Genomic DNA, 18,482 nt, shown 5'->3' on the forward strand with positions numbered 1-18,482 from the left:
TAGTGTAGTAAATGGCCTCTGAATGCATTGTACTCAGGAAACCCTGTCAATTTGAGCATGTGTTTAAAGGGTAAAATGACCCATTATGAAACTTTTTCATCGCCAAGATCCTTGTTATTGTGTCCCAGGGCTTTGGTTTGCTTATTCATGAAGCCCCAATGACATAAGAACGATAATGGATGACCTTGCATTTTCGTCAAAATTTCAACCATGGCCATAGGGACGGGTGAGAAAGCTCAAGTGATGTAGTTGGATGTTCCTTCAAATGGCCATAACTTCGTAGCCATGTGTCCTAGCGTGATGATTAAGACAGTTTTGGAAAGGTATTGAAGTGGTCTACAAGATCTGTACATAGGTTAAAAGATCAAAGTCACTTTTAGTGTAGTAAATGGCCTCTGAATGCATTGTACTCGGGAAACCCTGTCAATTTGAGCATGTGTTTAAAGGGTAAAATGACCCATTATGAAACTTTTTCATCGCCAAGATCCTTGTTATTGTGTCCCAGGGCTTTGGTTTGCTTATTCATGAAGCCCCAATGACATAAGAACGATAATGGATGACCTTGCATTTTCGTCAAAATTTCAACCATGGCCATAGGGACGGGTGAGAAAGCTCAAGTGATGTAGTTGGATGTTCCTTCAAATGGCCATAACTTCGTAGCCATGTGTCCTAGCGTGATGATTAAGACAGTTTTGGAAAGGTATTGAAGTGGTCTACAAGATCTGTACATAGGTTAAAAGATCAAAGTCACTTTTAGTGTAGTAAATGGCCTCTGAATGCATTGTACTCAGGAAACCCTGTCAATTTGAGCATGTGTTTAAAGGGTAAAATGACCCATTATGAAACTTTTTCATCGCCAAGATCCTTGTTATTGTGTCCCAGGGCTTTGGTTTGCTTATTCATGAAGCCCCAATGACATAAGAACGATAATGGATGACCTTGCATTTTCGTCAAAATTTCAACCATGGCCATAGGGACGGGTGAAAAGCTCAAGTGATGTAGTTGGATGTTCCTTCAAATGGCCATAACTTCGTAGCCATGTGTCCTAGCGTGATGATTAAGACAGTTTTGGAAAGGTATTGAAGTGGTCTACAAGATCTGTACATAGGTTAAAAGATCAAAGTCACTTTTAGTGTAGTAAATGGCCTCTGAATGCATTGTACTCGGGAAACCCTGTCAATTTGAGCATGTGTTTAAAGGGTAAAATGACCCATTATGAAACTTTTTCATCGCCAAGATCCTTGTTATTGTGTCCCAGGGCTTTGGTTTGCTTATTCATGAAGCCCCAATGACATAAGAACGATAATGGATGACCTTGCATTTTCGTCAAAATTTCAACCATGGCCATAGGGACGGGTGAAAAAGCTCAAGTGATGTAGTTGGATGTTCCTTCAAATGGCCATAACTTCGTAGCCATGTGTCCTAGCGTGATGATTAAGACAGTTTTGGAAAGGTATTGAAGTGGTCTACAAGATCTGTACATAGGTTAAAAGATCAAAGTCACTTTTAGTGTAGTAAATGGCCTCTGAATGCATTGTACTCAGGAAACCCTGTCAATTTGAGCATGTGTTTAAAGGGTAAAATGACCCATTATGAAACTTTTTCATCGCCAAGATCCTTGTTATTGTGTCCCAGGGCTTTGGTTTGCTTATTCATGAAGCCCCAATGACATAAGAACGATAATGGATGACCTTGCATTTTCGTCAAAATTTCAACCATGGCCATAGGGACGGGTGAGAAAGCTCAAGTGATGTAGTTGGATGTTCCTTCAAATGGCCATAACTTCGTAGCCATGTGTCCTAGCGTGATGATTAAGACAGTTTTGGAAAGGTATTGAAGTGGTCTACAAGATCTGTACATAGGTTAAAAGATCAAAGTCACTTTTAGTGTAGTAAATGGCCTCTGAATGCATTGTACTCGGGAAACCCTGTCAATTTGAGCATGTGTTTAAAGGGTAAAATGACCCATTATGAAACTTTTTCATCGCCAAGATCCTTGTTATTGTGTCCCAGGGCTTTGGTTTGCTTATTCATGAAGCCCCAATGACATAAGAACGATAATGGATGACCTTGCATTTTCGTCAAAATTTCAACCATGGCCATAGGGACGGGTGAAAAAGCTCAAGTGATGTAGTTGGATGTTCCTTCAAATGGCCATAACTTCGTAGCCATGTGTCCTAGCGTGATGATTAAGACAGTTTTGGAAAGGTATTGAAGTGGTCTACAAGATCTGTACATAGGTTAAAAGATCAAAGTCACTTTTAGTGTAGTAAATGGCCTCTGAATGCATTGTACTCGGGAAACCCTGTCAATTTGAGCATGTGTTTAAAGGGTAAAATGACCCATTATGAAACTTTTTCATCGCCAAGATCCTTGTTATTGTGTCCCAGGGCTTTGGTTTGCTTATTCATGAAGCCCCAATGACATAAGAACGATAATGGATGACCTTGCATTTTCGTCAAAATTTCAACCATGGCCATAGGGACGGGTGAAAAGCTCAAGTGATGTAGTTGGATGTTCCTTCAAATGGCCATAACTTCGTAGCCATGTGTCCTAGCGTGATGATTAAGACAGTTTTGGAAAGGTATTGAAGTGGTCTACAAGATCTGTACATAGGTTAAAAGATCAAAGTCACTTTTAGTGTAGTAAATGGCCTCTGAATGCATTGTACTCGGAAAACCCTGTCAATTTGAGCATGTGTTTAAAGGGTAAATGACCCATTATGAAACTTTTTCATCGCCAAGATCCTTGTTATTGTGTCCCAGGGCTTTGGTTTGCTTATTCATGAAGCCCCAATGACATAAGAACGATAATGGATGACCTTGCATTTTCGTCAAAATTTCAACCATGGCCATAGGGACGGGTGAGAAAGCTCAAGTGATGTAGTTGGATGTTCCTTCAAATGGCCATAACTTCGTAGCCATGTGTCCTAGCGTGATGATTAAGACAGTTTTGGAAAGGTATTGAAGTGGTCTACAAGATCTGTACATAGGTTAAAAGATCAAAGTCACTTTTAGTGTAGTAAATGGCCTCTGAATGCATTGTACTCAGGAAACCCTGTCAATTTGAGCATGTGTTTAAAGGGTAAAATGACCCATTATGAAACTTTTTCATCGCCAAGATCCTTGTTATTGTGTCCCAGGGCTTTGGTTTGCTTATTCATGAAGCCCCAATGACATAAGAACGATAATGGATGACCTTGCATTTTCGTCAAAATTTCAACCATGGCCATAGGGACGGGTGAGAAAGCTCAAGTGATGTAGTTGGATGTTCCTTCAAATGGCCATAACTTCGTAGCCATGTGTCCTAGCGTGATGATTAAGACAGTTTTGGAAAGGTATTGAAGTGGTCTACAAGATCTGTACATAGGTTAAAAGATCAAAGTCACTTTTAGTGTAGTAAATGGCCTCTGAATGCATTGTACTCGGGAAACCCTGTCAATTTGAGCATGTGTTTAAAGGGTAAAATGACCCATTATGAAACTTTTTCATCGCCAAGATCCTTGTTATTGTGTCCCAGGGCTTTGGTTTGCTTATTCATGAAGCCCCAATGACATAAGAACGATAATGGATGACCTTGCATTTTCGTCAAAATTTCAACCATGGCCATAGGGACGGGTGAGAAAGCTCAAGTGATGTAGTTGGATGTTCCTTCAAATGGCCATAACTTCGTAGCCATGTGTCCTAGCGTGATGATTAAGACAGTTTTGGAAAGGTATTGAAGTGGTCTACAAGATCTGTACATAGGTTAAAAGATCAAAGTCACTTTTAGTGTAGTAAATGGCCTCTGAATGCATTGTACTCAGGAAACCCTGTCAATTTGAGCATGTGTTTAAAGGGTAAAATGACCCATTATGAAACTTTTTCATCGCCAAGATCCTTGTTATTGTGTCCCAGGGCTTTGGTTTGCTTATTCATGAAGCCCCAATGACATAAGAACGATAATGGATGACCTTGCATTTTCGTCAAAATTTCAACCATGGCCATAGGGACGGGTGAGAAAGCTCAAGTGATGTAGTTGGATGTTCCTTCAAATGGCCATAACTTCGTAGCCATGTGTCCTAGCGTGATGATTAAGACAGTTTTGGAAAGGTATTGAAGTGGTCTACAAGATCTGTACATAGGTTAAAAGATCAAAGTCACTTTTAGTGTAGTAAATGGCCTCTGAATGCATTGTACTCAGGAAACCCTGTCAATTTGAGCATGTGTTTAAAGGGTAAAATGACCCATTATGAAACTTTTTCATCGCCAAGATCCTTGTTATTGTGTCCCAGGGCTTTGGTTTGCTTATTCATGAAGCCCCAATGACATAAGAACGATAATGGATGACCTTGCATTTTCGTCAAAATTTCAACCATGGCCATAGGGACGGGTGAGAAAGCTCAAGTGATGTAGTTGGATGTTCCTTCAAATGGCCATAACTTCGTAGCCATGTGTCCTAGCGTGATGATTAAGACAGTTTTGGAAAGGTATTGAAGTGGTCTACAAGATCTGTACATAGGTTAAAAGATCAAAGTCACTTTTAGTGTAGTAAATGGCCTCTGAATGCATTGTACTCAGGAAACCCTGTCAATTTGAGCATGTGTTTAAAGGGTAAAATGACCCATTATGAAACTTTTTCATCGCCAAGATCCTTGTTATTGTGTCCCAGGGCTTTGGTTTGCTTATTCATGAAGCCCCAATGACATAAGAACGATAATGGATGACCTTGCATTTTCGTCAAAATTTCAACCATGGCCATAGGGACGGGTGAGAAAGCTCAAGTGATGTAGTTGGATGTTCCTTCAAATGGCCATAACTTCGTAGCCATGTGTCCTAGCGTGATGATTAAGACAGTTTTGGAAAGGTATTGAAGTGGTCTACAAGATCTGTACATAGGTTAAAAGATCAAAGTCACTTTTAGTGTAGTAAATGGCCTCTGAATGCATTGTACTCAGGAAACCCTGTCAATTTGAGCATGTGTTTAAAGGGTAAAATGACCCATTATGAAACTTTTTCATCGCCAAGATCCTTGTTATTGTGTCCCAGGGCTTTGGTTTGCTTATTCATGAAGCCCCAATGACATAAGAACGATAATGGATGACCTTGCATTTTCGTCAAAATTTCAACCATGGCCATAGGGACGGGTGAGAAAGCTCAAGTGATGTAGTTGGATGTTCCTTCAAATGGCCATAACTTCGTAGCCATGTGTCCTAGCGTGATGATTAAGACAGTTTTGGAAAGGTATTGAAGTGGTCTACAAGATCTGTACATAGGTTAAAAGATCAAAGTCACTTTTAGTGTAGTAAATGGCCTCTGAATGCATTGTACTCAAAACCCTGTCAATTTGAGCATGTGTTTAAAGGGTAAAATGACCCATTATGAAACTTTTTCATCGCCAAGATCCTTGTTATTGTGTCCCAGGGCTTTGGTTTGCTTATTCATGAAGCCCCAATGACATAAGAACGATAATGGATGACCTTGCATTTTCGTCAAAATTTCAACCATGGCCATAGGGACGGGTGAGAAAGCTCAAGTGATGTAGTTGGATGTTCCTTCAAATGGCCATAACTTCGTAGCCATGTGTCCTAGCGTGATGATTAAGACAGTTTTGGAAAGGTATTGAAGTGGTCTACAAGATCTGTACATAGGTTAAAAGATCAAAGTCACTTTTAGTGTAGTAAATGGCCTCTGAATGCATTGTACTCAGGAAACCCTGTCAATTTGAGCATGTGTTTAAAGGGTAAAATGACCCATTATGAAACTTTTTCATCGCCAAGATCCTTGTTATTGTGTCCCAGGGCTTTGGTTTGCTTATTCATGAAGCCCCAATGACATAAGAACGATAATGGATGACCTTGCATTTTCGTCAAAATTTCAACCATGGCCATAGGGACGGGTGAAAAGCTCAAGTGATGTAGTTGGATGTTCCTTCAAATGGCCATAACTTCGTAGCCATGTGTCCTAGCGTGATGATTAAGACAGTTTTGGAAAGGTATTGAAGTGGTCTACAAGATCTGTACATAGGTTAAAAGATCAAAGTCACTTTTAGTGTAGTAAATGGCCTCTGAATGCATTGTACTCAGGAAACCCTGTCAATTTGAGCATGTGTTTAAAGGGTAAAATGACCCATTATGAAACTTTTTCATCGCCAAGATCCTTGTTATTGTGTCCCAGGGCTTTGGTTTGCTTATTCATGAAGCCCCAATGACATAAGAACGATAATGGATGACCTTGCATTTTCGTCAAAATTTCAACCATGGCCATAGGGACGGGTGAAAAAGCTCAAGTGATGTAGTTGGATGTTCCTTCAAATGGCCATAACTTCGTAGCCATGTGTCCTAGCGTGATGATTAAGACAGTTTTGGAAAGGTATTGAAGTGGTCTACAAGATCTGTACATAGGTTAAAAGATCAAAGTCACTTTTAGTGTAGTAAATGGCCTCTGAATGCATTGTACTCAGGAAACCCTGTCAATTTGAGCATGTGTTTAAAGGGTAAAATGACCCATTATGAAACTTTTTCATCGCCAAGATCCTTGTTATTGTGTCCCAGGGCTTTGGTTTGCTTATTCATGAAGCCCCAATGACATAAGAACGATAATGGATGACCTTGCATTTTCGTCAAAATTTCAACCATGGCCATAGGGACGGGTGAAAAGCTCAAGTGATGTAGTTGGATGTTCCTTCAAATGGCCATAACTTCGTAGCCATGTGTCCTAGCGTGATGATTAAGACAGTTTTGGAAAGGTATTGAAGTGGTCTACAAGATCTGTACATAGGTTAAAAGATCAAAGTCACTTTTAGTGTAGTAAATGGCCTCTGAATGCATTGTACTCAGGAAACCCTGTCAATTTGAGCATGTGTTTAAAGGGTAAAATGACCCATTATGAAACTTTTTCATCGCCAAGATCCTTGTTATTGTGTCCCAGGGCTTTGGTTTGCTTATTCATGAAGCCCCAATGACATAAGAACGATAATGGATGACCTTGCATTTTCGTCAAAATTTCAACCATGGCCATAGGGACGGGTGAAAAAGCTCAAGTGATGTAGTTGGATGTTCCTTCAAATGGCCATAACTTCGTAGCCATGTGTCCTAGCGTGATGATTAAGACAGTTTTGGAAAGGTATTGAAGTGGTCTACAAGATCTGTACATAGGTTAAAAGATCAAAGTCACTTTTAGTGTAGTAAATGGCCTCTGAATGCATTGTACTCAGGAAACCCTGTCAATTTGAGCATGTGTTTAAAGGGTAAAATGACCCATTATGAAACTTTTTCATCGCCAAGATCCTTGTTATTGTGTCCCAGGGCTTTGGTTTGCTTATTCATGAAGCCCCAATGACATAAGAACGATAATGGATGACCTTGCATTTTCGTCAAAATTTCAACCATGGCCATAGGGACGGGTGAAAAGCTCAAGTGATGTAGTTGGATGTTCCTTCAAATGGCCATAACTTCGTAGCCATGTGTCCTAGCGTGATGATTAAGACAGTTTTGGAAAGGTATTGAAGTGGTCTACAAGATCTGTACATAGGTTAAAAGATCAAAGTCACTTTTAGTGTAGTAAATGGCCTCTGAATGCATTGTACTCGGGAAACCCTGTCAATTTGAGCATGTGTTTAAAGGGTAAAATGACCCATTATGAAACTTTTTCATCGCCAAGATCCTTGTTATTGTGTCCCAGGGCTTTGGTTTGCTTATTCATGAAGCCCCAATGACATAAGAACGATAATGGATGACCTTGCATTTTCGTCAAAATTTCAACCATGGCCATAGGGACGGGTGAAAAAGCTCAAGTGATGTAGTTGGATGTTCCTTCAAATGGCCATAACTTCGTAGCCATGTGTCCTAGCGTGATGATTAAGACAGTTTTGGAAAGGTATTGAAGTGGTCTACAAGATCTGTACATAGGTTAAAAGATCAAAGTCACTTTTAGTGTAGTAAATGGCCTCTGAATGCATTGTACTCAGGAAACCCTGTCAATTTGAGCATGTGTTTAAAGGGTAAAATGACCCATTATGAAACTTTTTCATCGCCAAGATCCTTGTTATTGTGTCCCAGGGCTTTGGTTTGCTTATTCATGAAGCCCCAATGACATAAGAACGATAATGGATGACCTTGCATTTTCGTCAAAATTTCAACCATGGCCATAGGGACGGGTGAGAAAGCTCAAGTGATGTAGTTGGATGTTCCTTCAAATGGCCATAACTTCGTAGCCATGTGTCCTAGCGTGATGATTAAGACAGTTTTGGAAAGGTATTGAAGTGGTCTACAAGATCTGTACATAGGTTAAAAGATCAAAGTCACTTTTAGTGTAGTAAATGGCCTCTGAATGCATTGTACTCAGGAAACCCTGTCAATTTGAGCATGTGTTTAAAGGGTAAAATGACCCATTATGAAACTTTTTCATCGCCAAGATCCTTGTTATTGTGTCCCAGGGCTTTGGTTTGCTTATTCATGAAGCCCCAATGACATAAGAACGATAATGGATGACCTTGCATTTTCGTCAAAATTTCAACCATGGCCATAGGGACGGGTGAAAAGCTCAAGTGATGTAGTTGGATGTTCCTTCAAATGGCCATAACTTCGTAGCCATGTGTCCTAGCGTGATGATTAAGACAGTTTTGGAAAGGTATTGAAGTGGTCTACAAGATCTGTACATAGGTTAAAAGATCAAAGTCACTTTTAGTGTAGTAAATGGCCTCTGAATGCATTGTACTCAGGAAACCCTGTCAATTTGAGCATGTGTTTAAAGGGTAAAATGACCCATTATGAAACTTTTTCATCGCCAAGATCCTTGTTATTGTGTCCCAGGGCTTTGGTTTGCTTATTCATGAAGCCCCAATGACATAAGAACGATAATGGATGACCTTGCATTTTCGTCAAAATTTCAACCATGGCCATAGGGACGGGTGAGAAAGCTCAAGTGATGTAGTTGGATGTTCCTTCAAATGGCCATAACTTCGTAGCCATGTGTCCTAGCGTGATGATTAAGACAGTTTTGGAAAGGTATTGAAGTGGTCTACAAGATCTGTACATAGGTTAAAAGATCAAAGTCACTTTTAGTGTAGTAAATGGCCTCTGAATGCATTGTACTCAGGAAACCCTGTCAATTTGAGCATGTGTTTAAAGGGTAAATGACCCATTATGAAACTTTTTCATCGCCAAGATCCTTGTTATTGTGTCCCAGGGCTTTGGTTTGCTTATTCATGAAGCCCCAATGACATAAGAACGATAATGGATGACCTTGCATTTTCGTCAAAATTTCAACCATGGCCATAGGGACGGGTGAAAAGCTCAAGTGATGTAGTTGGATGTTCCTTCAAATGGCCATAACTTCGTAGCCATGTGTCCTAGCGTGATGATTAAGACAGTTTTGGAAAGGTATTGAAGTGGTCTACAAGATCTGTACATAGGTTAAAAGATCAAAGTCACTTTTAGTGTAGTAAATGGCCTCTGAATGCATTGTACTCAGGAAACCCTGTCAATTTGAGCATGTGTTTAAAGGGTAAATGACCCATTATGAAACTTTTTCATCGCCAAGATCCTTGTTATTGTGTCCCAGGGCTTTGGTTTGCTTATTCATGAAGCCCCAATGACATAAGAACGATAATGGATGACCTTGCATTTTCGTCAAAATTTCAACCATGGCCATAGGGACGGGTGAAAAGCTCAAGTGATGTAGTTGGATGTTCCTTCAAATGGCCATAACTTCGTAGCCATGTGTCCTAGCGTGATGATTAAGACAGTTTTGGAAAGGTATTGAAGTGGTCTACAAGATCTGTACATAGGTTAAAAGATCAAAGTCACTTTTAGTGTAGTAAATGGCCTCTGAATGCATTGTACTCAGGAAACCCTGTCAATTTGAGCATGTGTTTAAAGGGTAAAATGACCCATTATGAAACTTTTTCATCGCCAAGATCCTTGTTATTGTGTCCCAGGGCTTTGGTTTGCTTATTCATGAAGCCCCAATGACATAAGAACGATAATGGATGACCTTGCATTTTCGTCAAAATTTCAACCATGGCCATAGGGACGGGTGAAAAGCTCAAGTGATGTAGTTGGATGTTCCTTCAAATGGCCATAACTTCGTAGCCATGTGTCCTAGCGTGATGATTAAGACAGTTTTGGAAAGGTATTGAAGTGGTCTACAAGATCTGTACATAGGTTAAAAGATCAAAGTCACTTTTAGTGTAGTAAATGGCCTCTGAATGCATTGTACTCAGGAAACCCTGTCAATTTGAGCATGTGTTTAAAGGGTAAAATGACCCATTATGAAACTTTTTCATCGCCAAGATCCTTGTTATTGTGTCCCAGGGCTTTGGTTTGCTTATTCATGAAGCCCCAATGACATAAGAACGATAATGGATGACCTTGCATTTTCGTCAAAATTTCAACCATGGCCATAGGGACGGGTGAAAAGCTCAAGTGATGTAGTTGGATGTTCCTTCAAATGGCCATAACTTCGTAGCCATGTGTCCTAGCGTGATGATTAAGACAGTTTTGGAAAGGTATTGAAGTGGTCTACAAGATCTGTACATAGGTTAAAAGATCAAAGTCACTTTTAGTGTAGTAAATGGCCTCTGAATGCATTGTACTCAGGAAACCCTGTCAATTTGAGCATGTGTTTAAAGGGTAAAATGACCCATTATGAAACTTTTTCATCGCCAAGATCCTTGTTATTGTGTCCCAGGGCTTTGGTTTGCTTATTCATGAAGCCCCAATGACATAAGAACGATAATGGATGACCTTGCATTTTCGTCAAAATTTCAACCATGGCCATAGGGACGGGTGAGAAAGCTCAAGTGATGTAGTTGGATGTTCCTTCAAATGGCCATAACTTCGTAGCCATGTGTCCTAGCGTGATGATTAAGACAGTTTTGGAAAGGTATTGAAGTGGTCTACAAGATCTGTACATAGGTTAAAAGATCAAAGTCACTTTTAGTGTAGTAAATGGCCTCTGAATGCATTGTACTCAGGAAACCCTGTCAATTTGAGCATGTGTTTAAAGGGTAAAATGACCCATTATGAAACTTTTTCATCGCCAAGATCCTTGTTATTGTGTCCCAGGGCTTTGGTTTGCTTATTCATGAAGCCCCAATGACATAAGAACGATAATGGATGACCTTGCATTTTCGTCAAAATTTCAACCATGGCCATAGGGACGGGTGAAAAAGCTCAAGTGATGTAGTTGGATGTTCCTTCAAATGGCCATAACTTCGTAGCCATGTGTCCTAGCGTGATGATTAAGACAGTTTTGGAAAGGTATTGAAGTGGTCTACAAGATCTGTACATAGGTTAAAAGATCAAAGTCACTTTTAGTGTAGTAAATGGCCTCTGAATGCATTGTACTCAGGAAACCCTGTCAATTTGAGCATGTGTTTAAAGGGTAAAATGACCCATTATGAAACTTTTTCATCGCCAAGATCCTTGTTATTGTGTCCCAGGGCTTTGGTTTGCTTATTCATGAAGCCCCAATGACATAAGAACGATAATGGATGACCTTGCATTTTCGTCAAAATTTCAACCATGGCCATAGGGACGGGTGAAAAGCTCAAGTGATGTAGTTGGATGTTCCTTCAAATGGCCATAACTTCGTAGCCATGTGTCCTAGCGTGATGATTAAGACAGTTTTGGAAAGGTATTGAAGTGGTCTACAAGATCTGTACATAGGTTAAAAGATCAAAGTCACTTTTAGTGTAGTAAATGGCCTCTGAATGCATTGTACTCGGAAACCCTGTCAATTTGAGCATGTGTTTAAAGGGTAAAATGACCCATTATGAAACTTTTTCATCGCCAAGATCCTTGTTATTGTGTCCCAGGGCTTTGGTTTGCTTATTCATGAAGCCCCAATGACATAAGAACGATAATGGATGACCTTGCATTTTCGTCAAAATTTCAACCATGGCCATAGGGACGGGTGAGAAAGCTCAAGTGATGTAGTTGGATGTTCCTTCAAATGGCCATAACTTCGTAGCCATGTGTCCTAGCGTGATGATTAAGACAGTTTTGGAAAGGTATTGAAGTGGTCTACAAGATCTGTACATAGGTTAAAAGATCAAAGTCACTTTTAGTGTAGTAAATGGCCTCTGAATGCATTGTACTCAGGAAACCCTGTCAATTTGAGCATGTGTTTAAAGGGTAAAATGACCCATTATGAAACTTTTTCATCGCCAAGATCCTTGTTATTGTGTCCCAGGGCTTTGGTTTGCTTATTCATGAAGCCCCAATGACATAAGAACGATAATGGATGACCTTGCATTTTCGTCAAAATTTCAACCATGGCCATAGGGACGGGTGAAAAAGCTCAAGTGATGTAGTTGGATGTTCCTTCAAATGGCCATAACTTCGTAGCCATGTGTCCTAGCGTGATGATTAAGACAGTTTTGGAAAGGTATTGAAGTGGTCTACAAGATCTGTACATAGGTTAAAAGATCAAAGTCACTTTTAGTGTAGTAAATGGCCTCTGAATGCATTGTACTCAGGAAACCCTGTCAATTTGAGCATGTGTTTAAAGGGTAAAATGACCCATTATGAAACTTTTTCATCGCCAAGATCCTTGTTATTGTGTCCCAGGGCTTTGGTTTGCTTATTCATGAAGCCCCAATGACATAAGAACGATAATGGATGACCTTGCATTTTCGTCAAAATTTCAACCATGGCCATAGGGACGGGTGAAAAGCTCAAGTGATGTAGTTGGATGTTCCTTCAAATGGCCATAACTTCGTAGCCATGTGTCCTAGCGTGATGATTAAGACAGTTTTGGAAAGGTATTGAAGTGGTCTACAAGATCTGTACATAGGTTAAAAGATCAAAGTCACTTTTAGTGTAGTAAATGGCCTCTGAATGCATTGTACTCAGGAAACCCTGTCAATTTGAGCATGTGTTTAAAGGGTAAAATGACCCATTATGAAACTTTTTCATCGCCAAGATCCTTGTTATTGTGTCCCAGGGCTTTGGTTTGCTTATTCATGAAGCCCCAATGACATAAGAACGATAATGGATGACCTTGCATTTTCGTCAAAATTTCAACCATGGCCATAGGGACGGGTGAAAAGCTCAAGTGATGTAGTTGGATGTTCCTTCAAATGGCCATAACTTCGTAGCCATGTGTCCTAGCGTGATGATTAAGACAGTTTTGGAAAGGTATTGAAGTGGTCTACAAGATCTGTACATAGGTTAAAAGATCAAAGTCACTTTTAGTGTAGTAAATGGCCTCTGAATGCATTGTACTCAGGAAACCCTGTCAATTTGAGCATGTGTTTAAAGGGTAAAATGACCCATTATGAAACTTTTTCATCGCCAAGATCCTTGTTATTGTGTCCCAGGGCTTTGGTTTGCTTATTCATGAAGCCCCAATGACATAAGAACGATAATGGATGACCTTGCATTTTCGTCAAAATTTCAACCATGGCCATAGGGACGGGTGAAAAAGCTCAAGTGATGTAGTTGGATGTTCCTTCAAATGGCCATAACTTCGTAGCCATGTGTCCTAGCGTGATGATTAAGACAGTTTTGGAAAGGTATTGAAGTGGTCTACAAGATCTGTACATAGGTTAAAAGATCAAAGTCACTTTTAGTGTAGTAAATGGCCTCTGAATGCATTGTACTCAGGAAACCCTGTCAATTTGAGCATGTGTTTAAAGGGTAAAATGACCCATTATGAAACTTTTTCATCGCCAAGATCCTTGTTATTGTGTCCCAGGGCTTTGGTTTGCTTATTCATGAAGCCCCAATGACATAAGAACGATAATGGATGACCTTGCATTTTCGTCAAAATTTCAACCATGGCCATAGGGACGGGTGAAAAGCTCAAGTGATGTAGTTGGATGTTCCTTCAAATGGCCATAACTTCGTAGCCATGTGTCCTAGCGTGATGATTAAGACAGTTTTGGAAAGGTATTGAAGTGGTCTACAAGATCTGTACATAGGTTAAAAGATCAAAGTCACTTTTAGTGTAGTAAATGGCCTCTGAATGCATTGTACTCAGGAAACCCTGTCAATTTGAGCATGTGTTTAAAGGGTAAAATGACCCATTATGAAACTTTTTCATCGCCAAGATCCTTGTTATTGTGTCCCAGGGCTTTGGTTTGCTTATTCATGAAGCCCCAATGACATAAGAACGATAATGGATGACCTTGCATTTTCGTCAAAATTTCAACCATGGCCATAGGGACGGGTGAAAAGCTCAAGTGATGTAGTTGGATGTTCCTTCAAATGGCCATAACTTCGTAGCCATGTGTCCTAGCGTGATGATTAAGACAGTTTTGGAAAGGTATTGAAGTGGTCTACAAGATCTGTACATAGGTTAAAAGATCAAAGTCACTTTTAGTGTAGTAAATGGCCTCTGAATGCATTGTACTCGGGAAACCCTGTCAATTTGAGCATGTGTTTAAAGGGTAAAATGACCCATTATGAAACTTTTTCATCGCCAAGATCCTTGTTATTGTGTCCCAGGGCTTTGGTTTGCTTATTCATGAAGCCCCAATGACATAAGAACGATAATGGATGACCTTGCATTTTCGTCAAAATTTCAACCATGGCCATAGGGACGGGTGAAAAGCTCAAGTGATGTAGTTGGATGTTCCTTCAAATGGCCATAACTTCGTAGCCATGTGTCCTAGCGTGATGATTAAGACAGTTTTGGAAAGGTATTGAAGTGGTCTACAAGATCTGTACATAGGTTAAAAGATCAAAGTCACTTTTAGTGTAGTAAATGGCCTCTGAATGCATTGTACTCAGGAAACCCTGTCAATTTGAGCATGTGTTTAAAGGGTAAAATGACCCATTATGAAACTTTTTCATCGCCAAGATCCTTGTTATTGTGTCCCAGGGCTTTGGTTTGCTTATTCATGAAGCCCCAATGACATAAGAACGATAATGGATGACCTTGCATTTTCGTCAAAATTTCAACCATGGCCATAGGGACGGGTGAAAAAGCTCAAGTGATGTAGTTGGATGTTCCTTCAAATGGCCATAACTTCGTAGCCATGTGTCCTAGCGTGATGATTAAGACAGTTTTGGAAAGGTATTGAAGTGGTCTACAAGATCTGTACATAGGTTAAAAGATCAAAGTCACTTTTAGTGTAGTAAATGGCCTCTGAATGCATTGTACTCAGGAAACCCTGTCAATTTGAGCATGTGTTTAAAGGGTAAATGACCCATTATGAAACTTTTTCATCGCCAAGATCCTTGTTATTGTGTCCCAGGGCTTTGGTTTGCTTATTCATGAAGCCCCAATGACATAAGAACGATAATGGATGACCTTGCATTTTCGTCAAAATTTCAACCATGGCCATAGGGACGGGTGAAAAAGCTCAAGTGATGTAGTTGGATGTTCCTTCAAATGGCCATAACTTCGTAGCCATGTGTCCTAGCGTGATGATTAAGACAGTTTTGGAAAGGTATTGAAGTGGTCTACAAGATCTGTACATAGGTTAAAAGATCAAAGTCACTTTTAGTGTAGTAAATGGCCTCTGAATGCATTGTACTCAGGAAACCCTGTCAATTTGAGCATGTGTTTAAAGGGTAAAATGACCCATTATGAAACTTTTTCATCGCCAAGATCCTTGTTATTGTGTCCCAGGGCTTTGGTTTGCTTATTCATGAAGCCCCAATGACATAAGAACGATAATGGATGACCTTGCATTTTCGTCAAAATTTCAACCATGGCCATAGGGACGGGTGAAAAGCTCAAGTGATGTAGTTGGATGTTCCTTCAAATGGCCATAACTTCGTAGCCATGTGTCCTAGCGTGATGATTAAGACAGTTTTGGAAAGGTATTGAAGTGGTCTACAAGATCTGTACATAGGTTAAAAGATCAAAGTCACTTTTAGTGTAGTAAATGGCCTCTGAATGCATTGTACTCAGGAAACCCTGTCAATTTGAGCATGTGTTTAAAGGGTAAATGACCCATTATGAAACTTTTTCATCGCCAAGATCCTTGTTATTGTGTCCCAGGGCTTTGGTTTGCTTATTCATGAAGCCCCAATGACATAAGAACGATAATGGATGACCTTGCATTTTCGTCAAAATTTCAACCATGGCCATAGGGACGGGTGAAAAGCTCAAGTGATGTAGTTGGATGTTCCTTCAAATGGCCATAACTTCGTAGCCATGTGTCCTAGCGTGATGATTAAGACAGTTTTGGAAAGGTATTGAAGTGGTCTACAAGATCTGTACATAGGTTAAAAGATCAAAGTCACTTTTAGTGTAGTAAATGGCCTCTGAATGCATTGTACTCAGGAAACCCTGTCAATTTGAGCATGTGTTTAAAGGGTAAAATGACCCATTATGAAACTTTTTCATCGCCAAGATCCTTGTTATTGTGTCCCAGGGCTTTGGTTTGCTTATTCATGAAGCCCCAATGACATAAGAACGATAATGGATGACCTTGCATTTTCGTCAAAATTTCAACCATGGCCATAGGGACGGGTGAGAAAGCTCAAGTGATGTAGTTGGATGTTCCTTCAAATGGCCATAACTTCGTAGCCATGTGTCCTAGCGTGATGATTAAGACAGTTTTGGAAAGGTATTGAAGTGGTCTACAAGATCTGTACATAGGTTAAAAGATCAAAGTCACTTTTAGTGTAGTAAATGGCCTCTGAATGCATTGTACTCAGGAAACCCTGTCAATTTGAGCATGTGTTTAAAGGGTAAAATGACCCATTATGAAACTTTTTCATCGCCAAGATCCTTGTTATTGTGTCCCAGGGCTTTGGTTTGCTTATTCATGAAGCCCCAATGACATAAGAACGATAATGGATGACCTTGCATTTTCGTCAAAATTTCAACCATGGCCATAGGGACGGGTGAAAAGCTCAAGTGATGTAGTTGGATGTTCCTTCAAATGGCCATAACTTCGTAGCCATGTGTCCTAGCGTGATGATTAAGACAGTTTTGGAAAGGTATTGAAGTGGTCTACAAGATCTGTACATAGGTTAAAAGATCAAAGTCACTTTTAGTGTAGTAAATGGCCTCTGAATGCATTGTACTCGGGAAACCCTGTCAATTTGAGCATGTGTTTAAAGGGTAAAATGACCCATTATGAAACTTTTTCATCGCCAAGATCCTTGTTATTGTGTCCCAGGGCTTTGGTTTGCTTATTCATGAAGCCCCAATGACATAAGAACGATAATGGATGACCTTGCATTTTCGTCAAAATTTCAACCATGGCCATAGGGACGGGTGAAAAGCTCAAGTGATGTAGTTGGATGTTCCTTCAAATGGCCATAACTTCGTAGCCATGTGTCCTAGCGTGATGATTAAGACAGTTTTGGAAAGGTATTGAAGTGGTCTACAAGATCTGTACATAGGTTAAAAGATCAAAGTCACTTTTAGTGTAGTAAATGGCCTCTGAATGCATTGTACTCGGAAAACCTGTCAATTTGAGCATGTGTTTAAAGGGTAAAATGACCCATTATGAAACTTTTTCATCGCCAAGATCCTTGTTATTGTGTCCCAGGGCTTTGGTTTGCTTATTCATGAAGCCCCAATGACATAAGAACGATAATGGATGACCTTGCATTTTCGTCAAAATTTCAACCATGGCCATAGGGACGGGTGAAAAGCTCAAGTGATGTAGTTGGATGTTCCTTCAAATGGCCATAACTTCGTAGCCATGTGTCCTAGCGTGATGATTAAGACAGTTTTGGAAAGGTATTGAAGTGGTCTACAAGATCTGTACATAGGTTAAAAGATCAAAGTCACTTTTAGTGTAGTAAATGGCCTCTGAATGCATTGTACTCAGGAAACCCTGTCAATTTGAGCATGTGTTTAAAGGGTAAAATGACCCATTATGAAACTTTTTCATCGCCAAGATCCTTGTTATTGTGTCCCAGGGCTTTGGTTTGCTTATTCATGAAGCCCCAATGACATAAGAACGATAATGGATGACCTTGCATTTTCGTCAAAATTTCAACCATGGCCATAGGGACGGGTGAAAAAGCTCAAGTGATGTAGTTGGATGTTCCTTCAAATGGCCATAACTTCGTAGCCATGTGTCCTAGCGTGATGATTAAGACAGTTTTGGAAAGGTATTGAAGTGGTCTACAAGATCTGTACATAGGTTAAAAGATCAAAGTCACTTTTAGTGTAGTAAATGGCCTCTGAATGCATTGTACTCAGGAAACCCTGTCAATTTGAGCATGTGTTTAAAGGGTAAAATGACCCATTATGAAACTTTTTCATCGCCAAGATCCTTGTTATTGTGTCCCAGGGCTTTGGTTTGCTTATTCATGAAGCCCCAATGACATAAGAACGATAATGGATGACCTTGCATTTTCGTCAAAATTTCAACCATGGCCATAGGGACGGGTGAGAAAGCTCAAGTGATGTAGTTGGATGTTCCTTCAAATGGCCATAACTTCGTAGCCATGTGTCCTAGCGTGATGATTAAGACAGTTTTGGAAAGGTATTGAAGTGGTCTACAAGATCTGTACATAGGTTAAAAGATCAAAGTCACTTTTAGTGTAGTAAATGGCCTCTGAATGCATTGTACTCAGGA

Source organism: Anopheles arabiensis (assembly GCF_016920715.1).
Source record: "Anopheles arabiensis isolate DONGOLA chromosome X unlocalized genomic scaffold, AaraD3 X_pericentromeric_contig0056, whole genome shotgun sequence".
Classification (NCBI taxonomy): domain Eukaryota; kingdom Metazoa; phylum Arthropoda; class Insecta; order Diptera; family Culicidae; genus Anopheles; species Anopheles arabiensis.